This window comes from Phalangium opilio, unplaced genomic scaffold, assembly GCF_054372755.1.
Source record: "Phalangium opilio isolate 3A_F unplaced genomic scaffold, DU_Popi_V2 ptg000082l_1, whole genome shotgun sequence".
Taxonomy (NCBI): domain Eukaryota; kingdom Metazoa; phylum Arthropoda; class Arachnida; order Opiliones; family Phalangiidae; genus Phalangium; species Phalangium opilio.
The window spans coordinates 18,431,369-18,447,046 of record NW_028324189.1 but is presented as its reverse complement, the minus strand read 5'-3'; the positions used below and the strand labels follow the sequence as shown (position 1 = coordinate 18,447,046).

Sequence of the window (15,678 nt, the reverse complement as noted above, 5' to 3'; positions counted from 1 at the left end):
GCCGGTTAACACAAATTAACAACAAAAAGTGCTCACTTTCAATTTTCAAACTAGTTCATATAAATAAACCTTAAATGTAAATATTTAATGTTAAATATTTACACCACTCGGCCATCCTAACACGCTTTTAAACGTTTTCCTTGAAAATGAAGCTATAGTACAACACCAAAATACCTCTGGGAACTCTATGCTCCATAAAGCCACTCACTTGTTGCCATACTAGAGAAGCCTTTTCTGATCATGAGATCCATGTTATTAAAATGAAACAATTCGCTGTCAGAAGTGGGGTTCGAACCCACGCCCTCATACGAGGATCAGAACTTAAATCTGACGCCTTAGACCACTCGGACATCCTGACACGCTTTTTAACGTTTTTATTGAAAATGAAGCTATAGTACCACCCCTAAATAACTCTCGGAATTCTATGCTCCATAAAGCCACTCACTTGCTGCCATAGTAGAGAAGCCTTTTCTGATCATGAGATCCATGTTATTAAAATTAAACAATTCGCTGTCAGAAGTAGGGTTCGAACCCACGCCCTTATACGAGGATCAGAGCTTAAATCTGACGCCTTAGACCACTCGGCCATCCTGACACGCTTTGAAGCGTTTTCCTTGAAAATGAAGCTATACTACCACCCCGAAAAACCTCTCGGAATTCTATGCTCAATAAACCACTCAGTTGTTGCCATACTAGAGAAGCCTTTCCTGAGTATTAGATATAAGTTATTAAAATGAAACAATTCATTGTCAGAAGTGGGGTTCTAGCCCACGCCCTCATACGAGGATCAGAGCTTAAATCTGACGCCTTAGACCACTCGGCCATCCTGACACGCTTTGATCGTTTTCCTTGAAAATGAAGCTATAGTACCACCCCTAAATAACTCTCGAAATTCTATGCTCCATAAAGCCACTCACTTGTTGCCATAATAGAGAAGCCTTTTCTGATCATGAGATCCATGTTATAAAAATGAAACAATTCGCTGTCAGAAGTGGGGTTCGAACCCACGCCCTCATACGAGGACCAGAGCTTAAATCTGAGGCCTTAGACCTCTCGGCCATCCTGACACGTTTTTTACCGTTTTCCTTGAAATTGAAGCTATAGTACCACCCCTAAATAACTCTCGGAATTCTATGCTCCATAAAGCCACTCACTTGTTGCCATAGTAGAGAAGCCTTTTCTGATCATGAGATCCATGTTATTAAAATGAAACTATTCGCTGTCAGAAGTGGGGTTCGAACCCACGCCCTCATACGAGGATCAGAACTTAAATCTGACGCCTTAGACCACACGGCCATCCTAACACGCTTTGAAGCGTTTTCCTTGAAAATGAAGCTATAGTACCACCCCGAAAAACCTCTCGGAATTCTATGCTCAATAAACCACTCACTTGTTGTCATATTAGAGAAGCCTTTCGTGAGCATGGGATACATGTTAGAAAAGTAAATCAAATCGTTGTCAGAAGTGGGGTTCAAACCCACGCCCTCATACGAGTATCAGAACTTAAATCTGACGCCTTAGACCACTCGGCCATCCTGACACGCTTTGCAGCGTTTTCCTTGAAAATGAAGCTATAGTACCACCCCGAAAAACCTATCGGAATTCTATGCTCAATAAACCACTCACTTGTTGTCATATTAGAGAAGCCTTTCGTGAGCATGGGATACATGTTAGAAAAGTAAAACAAATCGTTGTTAGAAGTGGGGTTCGAGCCCACGCCCTCATACGAGGATCAGAGCTTAAATCTGACGCCTTAGACCAATCGGCCATCCTGACACGCTATGAAGCGTTTTCCTTGAAAATGAAGCTATAGTACCACCCCGAAAAACCTCTCGGAATTCTATGCTCAATAAACCACTCACTTGTTGTCATATTAGAGAAGCCTTTCGTGAGCATGGGATACATGTTAGAAAAGTAAAACAAATCGTTGTCAGACGTGGGGTTCAAACCCACGCCCTCATACCAGTATCAGAACTTAAATCTGACGCCTTAGACCACTCGGCCATCCTGACACGCTTTGCAGCGTTTTCCTTGAAAATGAAGCTATAGTACCACCCCGAAAAACCTATCGGAATTCTATGCTCAATAAACCACTCACTTGTTGTCATATTAGAGAAGCCTTTCGTGAGCATGGGATACATGTTAGAAAAGTCAAACAAATCGTTGTCAGAAGTGGGGTTCAAACCCACGCCCTCATACGAGGATCAGAACTTAAATCTGACGCATATACCACTCGGTCATCCTGACACGCTTTTTAACGTTTTCCTTGAAAATGCAGCTATAGTACAACCCCGAATTATCTCTCGGACTTCTATGCTCCATAAAGCCACTCACTTGTTGCCATACTAGAGAAGCCTTTTCTGATCATGAGATCCATGTTATTAAAATTAAACAATTCGCTGTCAGAAGTAGGGTTCGAACCCACGCCCTTATACGAGGATCAGAGCTTAAATCTGACGCCTTAGACCACTCGGCCATCCTGACACGCTTTGAAGCGTTTTCCTTGAAAATGAAGCTATAGTACCACCCCGAAAAACCTCTCGGAATTCTATGCTCAATAAACCACTCACTTGTTGCCATACTAGAGAAGCCTTTCCTGAGTATTAGATATAAGTTATTAAAATGAAACAATTCATTGTCAGAAGTGGGGTTCTAGCCCACGCCCTCATACGAGGATCAGAGCTTAAATCTGACGCCTTAGACCACTCGGCCATCCTGACACGCTGTTATCGTTTTCCTTGAAAATGAAGCTATAGTACCACCCCTAAATAACTCTCGAAATTCTATGCTCCATAAGGCCACTCACTTGCTGCCATAATAGAGAAGCCTTTTCTGATCATGAGATCCATGTTATAAAAATGAAACAATTCGCTGTCAGAAGTGGGGTTCGAACCCACGCCCTCATACGAGGACCAGAGCTTAAATCTGAGGCCTTAGACCTCTCGGCCATCCTGACACGTTTTTTACCGTTTTCCTTGAAATTGAAGCTATAGTACCACCCCTAAATAACTCTCGGAATTCTATGCTCCATAAAGCCACTCACTTGTTGCCATAGTAGAGAAGCCTTTTCTGATCATGAGATCCATGTTATTAAAATGAAACAATTCGCTGTCAGAAGTGGGGTTCGAACCCACGCCCTCATACGAGGATCAGAACTTAAATCTGACGCCTTAGACCACTCGGCCATCCTGACACGCTTTGAAGCGTTTTCCTTGAAAATGAAGCTATAGTACCACCCCGAAAAACCTCTCGGAATTCTATGCTCAATAAACCACTCACTTGTTGCCATACTAGAGAAGCCTTTCCTGAGTATTAGATATATGTTATTAAAATGAAACAATTCATTGTCAGAAGTGGGGTTCTAACCCACGCCCTCATACGAGGATCGGAGCTTAAATCTGACGCCTTAGACCACTCGACCATCCTGACACGCTTTTAAACGTTTTCCTAGAAAATGAACCTATAGTACCACCCCTAAATAACTCTCGGAATTCTATGCACCATAAAGCCACTCACTTGTTGTCATATTAGAGAAGCCTTTCGTGAGCATGGGATACATGTTAGTAAAGTAAAACAAATCGTTGACAGAAGTGGGGTTCGAACCCACGCCCTCATACAAGGATCAGAGCTTAAATCTGACGCATTAGACCACTCGGCCATCCTGACACGCTTTTTAACGTTTTCCTTGAAAATGAACCTATAGTACCACCCCTAAATATCTCTCGGAATTCTATGCTCCATAAAGCCACTCACTTGTTGCCATACTAGAGAAGCCTTACTGATCATGAGATCCATGTTATTAAAATGAAACAATTCGCTGTCAGAAGTAGAGTTCGAACCCACGCCCTCATACGAGGATCAGAACTTAAATCTGACGCCTTAGACCACTCGGCCATCCTGACACGCTTTTAAACGTTTTCCTAGAAAATGAACCTATAGTACCACCCCTAAATAACTCTCGGAATTCTATGCACCATAAAGCCACTCACTTGTTGTCATATTAGAGAAGCCTTTCGTGAGCATGGGATACATGTTAGTAAAGTAAAACAAATCGTTGACAGAAGTGGGGTTCGAACCCACGCCCTCATACAAGGATCAGAGCTTAAATCTGACGCATTAGACCACTCGGCCATCCTGACACGCTTTTTAACGTTTTCCTTGAAAATGAAGCTAAAGTACCACCCCTAAATAACTCTCGGAATTCTATGCTCCATAAAGCCACTCACTTGTTGCCATAGTAGAGAAGCCTTTTCTGATCATGAGATCCATGTTATTAAAATGAAACAATTCGCTGTCAGAAGTAGGGTTCGAACCCACGCACTTATACGAGGATCAGAGCTTAAATCTGACGCCTTAGATAACTCGGCCATCCTGACACTCTCTAAGCGTTTTCCTTGAAAATGAAGCTATAGCACCACCCCGAAAAACCTCTCGGAATTCTATGCTCAATAAACCACTCACTTGTTGCCATACTAGAGAAGCCTTTACTGAGTATTAGATATATGTCATTAAAATGAAACAATTCATTGTCAGAAGTGGGGTTCGAACCCACGCCCTCATACGAGGATCAGAGCTTAAATCTGACGCCTTAGACCACTCGGCCATCCTGACACGCTTTAAACGTTTTCCTAGAAAATGAAGCTATAGTACCACCCCTAAATAACTCTCGGAATTCTATGCTGCATAAAGCCACTCACTTGTTGTCATATTAGAGAAGCCTTTCGTGAGCATGGGATACATGTAAGTAAAGTAAAACAAATCGTTGTCAGAAGTGGGGTTCGAACCCACGCCCTCATACGAGGATCAAAACTTAAATCAGACGCCTTAGACCACTCGGCTGTCCTGACACGCTTTGAAGCGTTTTCCTTGAAAATGAAGCTGTAGTACCACCCCATAAAACCTCTCGGAATTCTATGCTCAATAAACCACTCACTTGTTGCCATACTAGAGAAGCCTTTCCTGAGTATTAGATATATGATATTAAAATGAATCAATTCATTGTCAGAAATGGGGTTCTAACCCAGGCCCTCATACGAGGATCAGAGCTCAAATCTGACGCCTTAGACCACTCGGCCATCCTGACCCGCTTTTTATCGTTTTCCTTGAAAATGAAGCTATAGTACCACCCCTAAATAACACGGAATTCTATGCTCCATGAAGCCACTCACTTGTTGCCATACTAGAGAAGCCTTTTCTGATCATGAGATTCATGTTATTAAAATGAAACAATTCGCTGTCAGAAGTGGGGTTCGAACCCACGCCCTCATACGAGGATCAGAACTTAAATCTGACGCCTTAGACGACTTGGCCATCCTGACACGCTCTAAGCGTTTTCCTTGAAAATGAAGCTATAGTACCACCCCTTAAAACCTCTCGGAATTCTATGCTCAATAAACCACTCACTTTTTGCCATACTAGAGAAGCCTTTCCTGAGTCTTAGATATATGTTATTAAAATGAAACAATTCATTGTCAGAAGTGGGGTTCTAACCCACGCCCTCATACGAGGATCAGAGCTTAAATCTGACGCCTTAGACCACTCGGCCATCCTGACACGCTTTGTTTCGTTTTCCTTGAAAATGAAGCTATAGTACCACCCCTAAATATCTCTCGGAATTCTATGCTCCATAAAGCCACTCACTTGTTGCCATACTAGAGAAGCCTTACTGATCATGAGATCCATGTTATTAAAATGAAACAATTCGCTGTCAGAAGTAGGGTTCGAACCCACGCCCTCATACGAGGATCAGAACTTAAATCTGACGCCTTAGACCACTCGGCCATCCTGACACGCTTTTAAACGTTTTCCTAGAAAATGAACCTATAGTAAAACCCCTAAATAAGTCTCGGAATTCTATGCACCATATAGCCACTCACTTGTTGTCATATAAGAGAAGCCTTTCGTGAGCATGGGATACATGTTAGTAAAGTACAAGTTGGGAAAACCAAAATATTACCTCTCCGTGTCGAGAAGATTATATAACCATAAGTATCCAATGAAAACGTCGACCTTTTTGCCCTCATCCTTTCCCGCGCTTTGCGCTTCCGCATTTCATCCTTACTCTCAACATTATCTTCCTCCATTTTACATACAAAAATCAAATACTCACAAAAAGAAGCGGCAAAAACCTGCTGGATCTTTACAACCACTTAATTTGACTTAATATCCAACTTCCAAACACAAATATTTACTGGTAGATAAATTTACAACCTACAAGCAAAGAAAAATTCTCAAGAATGGCTCCCGCAAATTTAAAAGGTCTATTTTCAACTAGGTGGGCGTATCTGATTAGATTTAAAATATATATTTTAGAAATTTTTGGTCTGACTTTTATCTACACCTAGATGGTTTTCAGTCAAACAAACAAGGAGCATAAACACAATAGTGGAAGCTTCAGTCTTATTTAGAACATGTAAAACAATTATCATCTCTGCAAATAGCTTACACTATGTCTTTTTTACCAATGCCTAACCGTTTGGATTTTTCAAAAGCAATCTTATCACCAAAAAATATTTTTTGATACAAAATAAATGTTTTATATTCTTATTAAGAATAAAAACAAGAGGATAAAAAAGGTCTGTCCTCTCGTAATTTTTTAAGCTTTTATCATGATTACTCTATACAACAATAACAAGGAGTATAAACCCATTAGTGGAAGCAGTATTTTTTTTCCGAAACAATCTCGCTTATGTTTATCCTCTCTAGACTTTGCTAAAAACGTATTACTCCTACGTAAAATATTAATAGTCAGGCAAGGATTCATACCGTTAAAGAAGGAGCGCAATAATATCCATATTTTCATTTCATATACAGAGAAAAGAAATTATTATGTTTCTGAGAGGAGCTTCCCATTTTTGTTGTTGTTTTAAAAAATATATCGCAATGCACGGGCCTTGATAGATATAGGAGGCAATGAATGAAATATATCACAATGCACGGGCCTTGGTAGATATAGGAGGCAACGATTTAATCTCTCTTTTTACGAGAGGTTTAACTTTAATATTTAAATAAATATAATTATTTTTAATTATTTTAATCTTCAATAATTAACATTAATAATAGTTAAATCGTTTAAAATAAAGTTATACCTATTATCATCTCAAACTTTGCTAATATTGACGTTTAAAGTGAAGGGTACCCTTCTTGCCCGCTTTCTTCAAATTTTGGGGTATATATACGATTCGTTTCCATTTTAATAGTAAGGAAAAAGCGCAATTGCGAAAACCTTTGGTGGCGATCCCACCTTAGGGAGGCTAGACGTTTCTCGTAACCCTAGCTGATCGCCGCGTATATCCTAAAACCAGACGATGATAATGGAGTAGAAGCCAATGATACAGATTGGTGTCTATGTGGAATAGACGGAAGACCAGTGGATGGTGGTGTTAGAAGCCAATGATACAGATTGGTGTCTATGTGGAGTAGACGGAAGACCAGTGGTTGGTGGTGTTAGAAGCCAATGATACAGATTGGTGTCTCTGTTGGGGGGGGGGTGACCAGTGGATGGTGGTGTTTAGAAGACAGTATGTACAGACTGGTGTCTAAGTGGGATGGACAAAGACCAGAAGATGGTGGTGATTAGAAGCCAGTATGTACAGACTGGTGTCCAAGTGGAATGGACAAAGACCAGAAGATGGTGGTGATTAGAAGCCAGTATGCACAGACTGGTGTCCATGTGGGATGCACGAAGACGAAACATGGTGGTGTGAGAACTCAAGTATAGAGTAGCCAACGGAGAGAAATACAATTTTCTAAATTTCTGTGACCTGTCAATGCGGTCCGGAAATTGGGAACACGTTTGCTCCGATACGCAAACTGCGAACGCGGTCACGTGGGTGTAACAACGGACAGACACACACACAGACACGGCCGTTACAGAACCTCTCCTGGACTACATCACACGGAGAGGTAAAAACAAATCGTTGAATGAAGTGGGGTTCGAACCCACGCCCTCATACAAGGATCAGAGCTTAAATCTGACGCATTAGACCACTCGGCCATCCTGACACGCTCTAAGCGTTTTCCTTGAAAATGAAGCTATAGCACCACCCCAAAAAACCTCTCGGAATTCTATGCTCAATAAACCACTCACTTGTTGCCATAGTAGAGAAGCCTTTTCTGATCATGAGATCCATGTTATTAAAATGAAACAATTCGCTGTCAGAAGTAGGGTTCGAACCCACGCACTTATACGAGGATCAGAGCTTAAATCTGACGCCTTAGACAACTCGGCCATCCTGACACGCTCTAAGCGTTTTCCTTGAAAATGAAGCTATAGCACCACCCCAAAAAACCTCTCGGAATTCTATGCTCAATAAACCTTTCACTTGTTGCCATACTAGAGAAGCCTTTACAGAGTATTAGATATATGTTACTAAAATGAAACAATTCATTGTCAGAAGTGGGGTTCGAACCCACGCCCTCATACGAGGATCAGAGCTTAAATCTGACGCCTTAGAACACTCGGCCATCCTGACACGCTTTGGAGCGCTTTCCTTGAAAATGAAGCTATAGTACCACCCCATAAAACCTCTCGGAATTCTATGCTCAATAAACCACTCACTTGTTGCCATACTTGAGAAGCCTTTCCTGAGTATTAGATATATGTTATTAAAATGAAACAATTCATTGTCAGAAGTGGGGTTCGAACCCACGCCCTCATACGAGGATCAGAGCTTAAATCTGACGCCTTAGACCACTCGGCCATCCTGACACGCTTTGGAGCGTTTTCCTTGAAAATGATGTTATAGTACCACCCCTAAATAACTCGGAATTCTATGCTCCATGAAGCCACTCACTTGTTGCCATACTAGAGAAGCCTTTTCTGATCATGAGATTCATGTTATTAAAATGAAACAATTCGCTGTCAGAAGTGGGGTCCGAACCCACGCCCTCATACGAGGATCAGAACTTAAATCTGACGCATTAGACCACTCGGCCATCCTGACACGCTCTAAGCGTTTTCCTTGAAAATGAAGCTATAGCACCACCCCAAAAAACCTCTCGGAATTCTATGCTCAATAAACCACTCACTTGTTGCCATAGTAGAGAAGCCTTTTCTGATCATGAGATCCATGTTATTAAAATGAAACAATTCGCTGTCAGAAGTAGGGTTCGAACCCACGCACTTATACGAGGATCAGAGCTTAAATCTGACGCCTTAGACAACTCGGCCATCCTGACACGCTCTAAGCGTTTTCCTTGAAAATGAAGCTATAGCACCACCCCAAAAAACCTCTCGGAATTCTATGCTCAATAAACCTTTCACTTGTTGCCATACTAGAGAAGCCTTTACAGAGTATTAGATATATGTTACTAAAATGAAACAATTCATTGTCAGAAGTGGGGTTCGAACCCACGCCCTCATACGAGGATCAGAGCTTAAATCTGACGCCTTAGAACACTCGGCCATCCTGACACGCTTTGGAGCGCTTTCCTTGAAAATGAAGCTATAGTACCACCCCATAAAACCTCTCGGAATTCTATGCTCAATAAACCACTCACTTGTTGCCATACTTGAGAAGCCTTTCCTGAGTATTAGATATATGTTATTAAAATGAAACAATTCATTGTCAGAAGTGGGGTTCGAACCCACGCCCTCATACGAGGATCAGAGCTTAAATCTGACGCCTTAGACCACTCGGCCATCCTGACACGCTTTGGAGCGTTTTCCTTGAAAATGATGTTATAGTACCACCCCTAAATAACTCGGAATTCTATGCTCCATGAAGCCACTCACTTGTTGCCATACTAGAGAAGCCTTTTCTGATCATGAGATTCATGTTATTAAAATGAAACAATTCGCTGTCAGAAGTGGGGTCCGAACCCACGCCCTCATACGAGGATCAGAACTTAAATCTGACGCATTAGACCACTCGGCCATCCTGACACGCTCTAAGCGTTTTCCTTGAAAATGAAGCTATAGCACCACCCCAAAAAACCTCTCGGAATTCTATGCTCAATAAACCACTCACTTGTTGCCATAGTAGAGAAGCCTTTTCTGATCATGAGATCCATGTTATTAAAATGAAACAATTCGCTGTCAGAAGTAGGGTTCGAACCCACGCACTTATACGAGGATCAGAGCTTAAATCTGACGCCTTAGACAACTCGGCCATCCTGACACGCTCTAAGCGTTTTCCTTGAAAATGAAGCTATAGCACCACCCCAAAAAACCTCTCGGAATTCTATGCTCAATAAACCTTTCACTTGTTGCCATACTAGAGAAGCCTTTACAGAGTATTAGATATATGTTACTAAAATGAAACAATTCATTGTCAGAAGTGGGGTTCGAACCCACGCCCTCATACGAGGATCAGAGCTTAAATCTGACGCCTTAGAACACTCGGCCATCCTGACACGCTTTGGAGCGCTTTCCTTGAAAATGAAGCTATAGTACCACCCCATAAAACCTCTCGGAATTCTATGCTCAATAAACCACTCACTTGTTGCCATACTTGAGAAGCCTTTCCTGAGTATTAGATATATGTTATTAAAATGAAACAATTCATTGTCAGAAGTGGGGTTCGAACCCACGCCCTCATACGAGGATCAGAGCTTAAATCTGACGCCTTAGACCACTCGGCCATCCTGACACGCTTTGGAGCGTTTTCCTTGAAAATGATGTTATAGTACCACCCCTAAATAACTCGGAATTCTATGCTCCATGAAGCCACTCACTTGTTGCCATACTAGAGAAGCCTTTTCTGATCATGAGATTCATGTTATTAAAATGAAACAATTCGCTGTCAGAAGTGGGGTCCGAACCCACGCCCTCATACGAGGATCAGAACTTAAATCTGACGCATTAGACCACTCGGCCATCCTGACACGCTCTAAGCGTTTTCCTTGAAAATGAAGCTATAGCACCACCCCAAAAAACCTCTCGGAATTCTATGCTCAATAAACCACTCACTTGTTGCCATAGTAGAGAAGCCTTTTCTGATCATGAGATCCATGTTATTAAAATGAAACAATTCGCTGTCAGAAGTAGGGTTCGAACCCACGCACTTATACGAGGATCAGAGCTTAAATCTGACGCCTTAGACAACTCGGCCATCCTGACACGCTCTAAGCGTTTTCCTTGAAAATGAAGCTATAGCACCACCCCAAAAAACCTCTCGGAATTCTATGCTCAATAAACCTTTCACTTGTTGCCATACTAGAGAAGCCTTTACAGAGTATTAGATATATGTTACTAAAATGAAACAATTCATTGTCAGAAGTGGGGTTCGAACCCACGCCCTCATACGAGGATCAGAGCTTAAATCTGACGCCTTAGAACACTCGGCCATCCTGACACACTTTGGGGCGCTTTCCTTGAAAATGAAGCTATAGTACCACCCCATAAAACCTCTCGGAATTCTATGCTCAATAAACCACTCACTTGTTGCCATACTTGAGAAGCCTTTCCTGAGTATTAGATATATGTTATTAAAATGAAACAATTCATTGTCAGAAGTGGGGTTCGAACCCACGCCCTCATACGAGGATCAGAGCTTAAATCTGACGCCTTAGACCACTCGGCCTTCCTGACACGCTTTGGAGCGTTTTCCTTGAAAATGAAGTTATAGTACCACCCCTAAATAACTCGGAATTCTATGCTCCATGAAGCCACTCACTTGTTGCCATACTAGAGAAGCCTTTTCTGATCATGAGATTCATGTTATTAAAATGAAACAATTCGCTGTCAGAAGTAGGGTTCGAACCCACGCACTTATACGAGGATCAGAGCTTAAATCTGACGCCTTAGACAACTCGGCCATCCTGACACGCTCTAAGCGTTTTCCTTGAAAATGAAGCTATAGCACCACCCCAAAAAACCTCTCGGAATTCTATGCTCAATAAACCTTTCACTTGTTGCCATAATAGAGAAGCCTTTACAGAGTATTAGATATATGTTACTAAAATGAAACAATTCATTGTCAGAAGTGGGGTTCGAACCCACGCCCTCATACGAGGATCAGAGCTTAAATCTGACGCCTTAGAACACTCGGCCATCCTGACACGCTTTGGAGCGCTTTCCTTGAAAATGAAGCTATAGTACCACCCCATAGAACCTCTCGGAATTCTATGCTCAATAAACCACTCACTTGTTGCCATACTTGAGAAGCCTTTCCTGAGTATTAGATATATGTTATTAAAATGAAACAATTCATTGTCAGAAGTGGGGTTCGAACCCACGCCCTCATACGAGGATCAGAGCTTAAATCTGACGCCTTAGACCACTCGGCCTTCCTGACACGCTTTGGAGCGTTTTCCTTGAAAATGAAGTTATAGTACCACCCCTAAATAACTCGGAATTCTATGCTCCATGAAGCCACTCACTTGTTGCCATACTAGAGAAGCCTTTTCTGATCATGAGATTCATGTTATTAAAATGAAACAATTCGCTGTCAGAAGTGGGGTTCGCACCCACGCCCTCATACGAGGATCAGAACTTAAATCTGACGCATTAGACCACTCGGCCATCCTGACACGCTCTAAGCGTTTTCCTTGAAAATGAAGCTATAGCACCACCCCAAAAAACCTCTCGAAATTCTATGCTCAATAAACCACTCACTTGTTGCCATAGTAGAGAAGCCTTTTCTGATCATGAGATCCATGTTATTAAAATGAAACAATTCGCTGTCAGAAGTAGGGTTCGAACAAACGCACTCATACGAGGATCAGAGCTTAAATCTGACGCCTTAGACAACTCGGCCCTCCTGACACGCTCTAAGCGTTTTCCTTGAAAATGAAGCTATAGCACCACCCCAAAAAACCTCTCGGAATTCTATGCTCAATAAACCTTTCACTTGTTGCCATACTTGAGAAGCCTTTCCTGAGTATTAGATATATGTTATTAAAATGAAACAATTTATTGTCAGAAGTGGGGTTCGAACCCACGCCCTCATACGAGGATCAGAGCTTAAATCTGACGCCTTAGACCACTCGGCCATCCTGACACGCTTTGGAGCGTTTTCCTTGCAAATGAAGCTATAGTACCACCCCATAAAACCTCTCGGAATTCTATGCTCAATGAACCACTCACTTGTTGCCATACTTGAGAAGCCTTTCCTGAGTATTAGATATATGTTATTAAAATGAAACAATTCATTGTCAGAAGCGGGGTTCTAACCCAGGCCCTCATACGAGGATCAGAGCTTAAATCTGACGCCTTAGACCACTCGGCCATCCTGACCCGCTTTTTATCGTTTTCCTTGAAAATGAAGCTATAGTACCACCCCTAAATAACTCGGAATTCTATGCTCCATGAAGCCACTCACTTGTTGCCATACTAGAGAAGCCTTTTCTGATCATGAGATTCATGTTATTAAAATGAAACATTTCGCTGTCAGAAGTGGGGTTCGAACCCACGCCCTCATACGAGGATCAGAACTTAAATCAGACGCCTTAGACCACTCGGCCATCCTGACACGCTTTAAAGCGTTTTCCTTGAAAATGAAGCTATAGTACCACCCCTTAAAACCTCTCGCAATTCTATGCTCAATAAACCACTCACTTGTTGCCATACTAGAGAAGCCTTTCCTGAGTATTAGATATATGTTTTTAACATGAAACAATTTATTCTCAGAAGTGGGGTTCGAACCCACGCCCTCATACGAGGATCAGAGCTTAAATCTGACGCCGTAGACCACTCGGCCATCCTGACACGCTTAAAAACGTTTTCCTAGAAAATGAACCTATAGTACCACCCCTAAATAACTCTCGGAATTCTATGCTCCATAAAGCCACTCACTTGTTGTCATATTAGAGAAGCCTTTCTTGAGCATGGGATACATGTTAGTAAAGTAAAACAAATCGTCGTCAGAAGTGGGGTTCGAACCCACGCCCTCATACGAGGATCAGAGCTTAAATCTGACGCCTTAGAACACTCGGCCATCCTGACACGCTTTGGAGCGCTTTCCTTGAAAATGAAGCTATAGTACCAGCCCAAAAAACCTCTCGGAATTCTATGCTCAATAAACCTTTCACTTGTTGCCATACTAGAGAAGCCTTTCTTGAGTATTAGATATAAGTTATTAAAATGAAACAATTCATTGTCAGAAGTGGGGTTCGAACCCACGCCCACATACAAGAATCAGAGCTTAAATCTGACGCCTTAGACCACTCGGCCATCCTGACACGCTTTTAAACGTATTCCTAGAAATGAACCTATAGTACCACCCCTAAATAACTCCCGGAATTCTATGCTCCATTAAGCCACTCACTTGTTGTCATATTAGAGAAGCCTTTCGTGAGCATGGGATACATGTTAGTAAAGTAAAACAAATCGTTGTCAGAAGTGGGGTTCGAACCCACGCCCACATACAAGTATCAGAGCTTAAATCTGACGCCTTAGACCACTCGGCCATCCTGACACGCTTTTAAACGTTTTCCTAGAAATGAACCTATAGTACCACCCCTAAATAACTCTCGGAATTCTATGCTCCATTAAGCCACTCACTTGTTGTCATATTACAGAAGCCTTTCGTGAGCATGGGATACATGTTAGTAAAGTAAAACAAATCGTTGTCAGAAGTGGGGTTCGAACCCAGGCCCTCATACGACGATCAGAGCTTAAATCTGACGCCTTAGACCACTCGGCCATCCTGACACGCTTTAAAGCGTTTTCCTTGAAAATGAAGCTATAGTACCACCCCTTAAAACCTCTCGGAATTCTATGCTCAATAAACCACTCACTTGTTGCCATACTAGAGAAGCCTTTCCTGAGTATTAGATATATGTTATTAAAATGAAACAATTCATTGTCAGAAGTGGGGTTCGAACCCACGCCCACATACAAGGATCAGAGCTTAAATCTGACGCCTTAGACCACTCGGCCATCCTGACACGCTTTTAAACGTTTTCCTAGAAATGAACCTATAGTACCACCCCTAAATAACTCTCGGAATTCTATGCTCCATAAAGCCACTCACTTGTTGTCATATTAGAGAAGCCTTTCGTGAGCATGGGATATATGTTAGTAAAGTAAAACAAATCGTTGTCAGAAGTGGGGTTCGAACCCACGCCCTCATACGAGGATCAGAGCTTAAATCTGACGGCTTAGACCACTCGGCCATCCTGACACGCTTTTTAACGTTTTCCTTGAAAATGAAGCTATAGTACCACCCCTAAATAACTCTCCAAATTCTATGCTCCATAAAGCCACTCACTTGTTGCCATAGTAGAGAAGCCTTTTCTGATCATGAGATCCATGTTATTAAAATGAAACAATTCACTGTCAGAAGTAGGGTTCGAACCCACGCCCTTATACGAGGATCAGAGCTTTAATCTGACGCCTTAGACCACTCGGCCATCCTGACACGCTCTAAGCGTTTTCCCTGAAAATGAAGCTATAGTACCACCCCTAAATAACTCTCGGAATTCTATGCTCCATAAAGCCACTCACTTGTTGTCATATTAGAGAAGCCTTTCGTGAGCATGGGATAAATGTTAGTAAAGTAAAACAAATCGATGTCAGAAGTGGGGTTCGAACCCACGCCCTCATACGAGGATCAGAGCTTAAATCTGACGCCTTAGACCACTCGGCCATACTGACACGCTTTAAAGCGTTTTCCTTGAAAATGAAGCTATAGTACCACCCCTTAAAACCTCTCGGAATTCTATGCTCAATAAACCACTCACTTGTTGCCATACTAGAGAAGCCTTTCCTGAGTATTAGATATATGTTATTAA

General features: G+C 42.0%; 1 long non-coding RNA gene and 23 other non-coding genes across 24 annotated transcripts in view; all 24 read right to left on the bottom strand.

The window, feature by feature from the left end:
• Nucleotides 1–15,678, bottom strand: part of LOC149653534 (uncharacterized) — a 399,454-nt gene that overhangs the window by 247,948 nt on the left and 135,828 nt on the right. The window lies entirely within an intron of this gene.
• On the bottom strand, nucleotides 275–358 carry TRNAL-UAA (transfer RNA leucine (anticodon UAA)). The gene has a single exon. It is a non-coding gene; the product is annotated as a tRNA-Leu (tRNA).
• TRNAL-UAA (transfer RNA leucine (anticodon UAA)) lies at nucleotides 1,457–1,540 on the bottom strand. Its single transcript has one exon. It is a non-coding gene; the product is annotated as a tRNA-Leu (tRNA).
• TRNAL-UAA (transfer RNA leucine (anticodon UAA)) lies at nucleotides 3,110–3,193 on the bottom strand. The gene has a single exon. It is a non-coding gene; the product is annotated as a tRNA-Leu (tRNA).
• TRNAL-UAA (transfer RNA leucine (anticodon UAA)) lies at nucleotides 4,528–4,611 on the bottom strand. The gene has a single exon. It is a non-coding gene; the product is annotated as a tRNA-Leu (tRNA).
• TRNAS-UGA (transfer RNA serine (anticodon UGA)) lies at nucleotides 5,000–5,083 on the bottom strand. The gene has a single exon. It is a non-coding gene; the product is annotated as a tRNA-Ser (tRNA).
• TRNAL-UAA (transfer RNA leucine (anticodon UAA)) lies at nucleotides 5,470–5,553 on the bottom strand. Its single transcript has one exon. It is a non-coding gene; the product is annotated as a tRNA-Leu (tRNA).
• TRNAL-UAA (transfer RNA leucine (anticodon UAA)) lies at nucleotides 5,706–5,789 on the bottom strand. The gene has a single exon. It is a non-coding gene; the product is annotated as a tRNA-Leu (tRNA).
• TRNAL-UAA (transfer RNA leucine (anticodon UAA)) lies at nucleotides 8,391–8,474 on the bottom strand. Its single transcript has one exon. It is a non-coding gene; the product is annotated as a tRNA-Leu (tRNA).
• Nucleotides 8,627–8,710, bottom strand: TRNAL-UAA (transfer RNA leucine (anticodon UAA)). The gene has a single exon. It is a non-coding gene; the product is annotated as a tRNA-Leu (tRNA).
• TRNAL-UAA (transfer RNA leucine (anticodon UAA)) lies at nucleotides 9,332–9,415 on the bottom strand. Its single transcript has one exon. It is a non-coding gene; the product is annotated as a tRNA-Leu (tRNA).
• Nucleotides 9,568–9,651, bottom strand: TRNAL-UAA (transfer RNA leucine (anticodon UAA)). Its single transcript has one exon. It is a non-coding gene; the product is annotated as a tRNA-Leu (tRNA).
• On the bottom strand, nucleotides 10,273–10,356 carry TRNAL-UAA (transfer RNA leucine (anticodon UAA)). The gene has a single exon. It is a non-coding gene; the product is annotated as a tRNA-Leu (tRNA).
• Nucleotides 10,509–10,592, bottom strand: TRNAL-UAA (transfer RNA leucine (anticodon UAA)). Its single transcript has one exon. It is a non-coding gene; the product is annotated as a tRNA-Leu (tRNA).
• Nucleotides 11,214–11,297, bottom strand: TRNAL-UAA (transfer RNA leucine (anticodon UAA)). The gene has a single exon. It is a non-coding gene; the product is annotated as a tRNA-Leu (tRNA).
• TRNAL-UAA (transfer RNA leucine (anticodon UAA)) lies at nucleotides 11,920–12,003 on the bottom strand. Its single transcript has one exon. It is a non-coding gene; the product is annotated as a tRNA-Leu (tRNA).
• TRNAL-UAA (transfer RNA leucine (anticodon UAA)) lies at nucleotides 12,861–12,944 on the bottom strand. Its single transcript has one exon. It is a non-coding gene; the product is annotated as a tRNA-Leu (tRNA).
• Nucleotides 13,332–13,415, bottom strand: TRNAL-UAA (transfer RNA leucine (anticodon UAA)). Its single transcript has one exon. It is a non-coding gene; the product is annotated as a tRNA-Leu (tRNA).
• On the bottom strand, nucleotides 14,041–14,124 carry TRNAL-UAA (transfer RNA leucine (anticodon UAA)). The gene has a single exon. It is a non-coding gene; the product is annotated as a tRNA-Leu (tRNA).
• TRNAL-UAA (transfer RNA leucine (anticodon UAA)) lies at nucleotides 14,277–14,360 on the bottom strand. Its single transcript has one exon. It is a non-coding gene; the product is annotated as a tRNA-Leu (tRNA).
• On the bottom strand, nucleotides 14,749–14,832 carry TRNAL-UAA (transfer RNA leucine (anticodon UAA)). The gene has a single exon. It is a non-coding gene; the product is annotated as a tRNA-Leu (tRNA).
• Nucleotides 14,985–15,068, bottom strand: TRNAL-UAA (transfer RNA leucine (anticodon UAA)). Its single transcript has one exon. It is a non-coding gene; the product is annotated as a tRNA-Leu (tRNA).
• TRNAF-AAA (transfer RNA phenylalanine (anticodon AAA)) lies at nucleotides 15,222–15,305 on the bottom strand. The gene has a single exon. It is a non-coding gene; the product is annotated as a tRNA-Phe (tRNA).
• On the bottom strand, nucleotides 15,458–15,541 carry TRNAL-UAA (transfer RNA leucine (anticodon UAA)). Its single transcript has one exon. It is a non-coding gene; the product is annotated as a tRNA-Leu (tRNA).